This window comes from Trachymyrmex cornetzi, unplaced genomic scaffold (genome assembly GCF_001594075.2).
Source record: "Trachymyrmex cornetzi isolate Tcor2-1 unplaced genomic scaffold, Tcor1.1 scaffold2465, whole genome shotgun sequence".
Classification (NCBI taxonomy): Eukaryota; Metazoa; Arthropoda; class Insecta; order Hymenoptera; family Formicidae; genus Trachymyrmex; species Trachymyrmex cornetzi.
This window is the reverse complement of record NW_017297129.1, coordinates 4830-6223: the sequence shown is the minus strand read 5'-3', so window position 1 is coordinate 6223 and position 1394 is coordinate 4830.

Genomic DNA, 1394 nt, shown 5'->3' with positions numbered 1-1394 from the left:
TCAATTACTATTGTCGTCAGTGCAATACCGCACTAGAAACTGTTCGATTCCAGACTCTCTGCCCTGCATGCGCAGAAACGTTATATCACTATATTAATTACCACAATTACGTAACTCCGGGCCGTTACGAATCTATCATTATTACCTTAAACGAGGTCAAACACCTGTGAAATCGGATCTATCCCCATGTGTCCCCCGTATTCCTATTTTAATAGAGAATCCAACAATCGACACAACCAAACCCTACCTTACCAACAGTGGTTAGATAGCGTATCGGGCTGCCGCGCAACCTTTTACCGACACCGGATAAACAACTTAGATATCTGCTCAGAGTGTTTTCGCGCTAGATCAAGATACGATCAAGTCCATTACGATATAGTAATTCGTCATTACCTAATATACGGAGGCATCGGGTATCTCACTGAGTGTGCGTTGTGTGAAGTCGTTACCGTCGACTTTCACCCCCTAGCTACCTGCGTAGTGTGTCTCCGTGCGCACAACGATTTCGTAGAGTATTTGCGTTTGTCAAACGACCGGCCTTACCACTCGTCAGAATCCACAATCGTGTGTATCACGCAGGCACGTATTCAAATAACAAACGATAGAACCACTGAGGATAATACTAACGATTCCTCAGTGTGACTTCCGAAGATACGTTACCGACTGGCCACCACAACATCTAAAGATAACGCTACCGACCTATCCACCTACCCAACTAGGATAACGTTACCGGTTCACCAACATACATCTGTGGATAACGGAACGTCAGTTTAATCAGCCGCTCTACCACTTTCCCCGTATCGGAATTTCCAATAATTCCTGGTGACAGCAACTGCCAAGAAGAATTTGATCACTCATATTCCCTCTCTACTCGATCTAAGAGTATTGTGGAATATAAAACGTGACAAGGAACAAAATTGTTCCTCACCATCTAAAATTTTTAATGAAAAATGAATTGAAATTTTCGCATTTCCGTTCGGTACACAGAATGAACTATTTTAGGAATCAATATGTGTTAAGAATTTTAAAGATCGAACTTAACGACGCTTACAGATTTATTGATAATTTATATAAGCAAATTCCAGGGAATGGAAAGTTACTTTTTAAAAGTAACAAGTTACAGTTACTCGTTACCGAGTAAGAAAAGTAACAAGTTACCGTTACTAGTTACCGATTTTTAAAAGTAACTCGTTACAGTTACCGTTACTTGAGAAAGTAACTTTTCGTTACTTTTCTGTTACTTTTTTTTAAATCGACGACCAACAATCACAGCGGACTGGCCTAGAGGCTTCTTTAGTGTCAAGCGCATTGTAAAAAATTGTGTAAAATTATAACTATTATACTGGATAATTTTGAGATTCACTATAATAGTTGTAAACGTCCACACGTTTGTA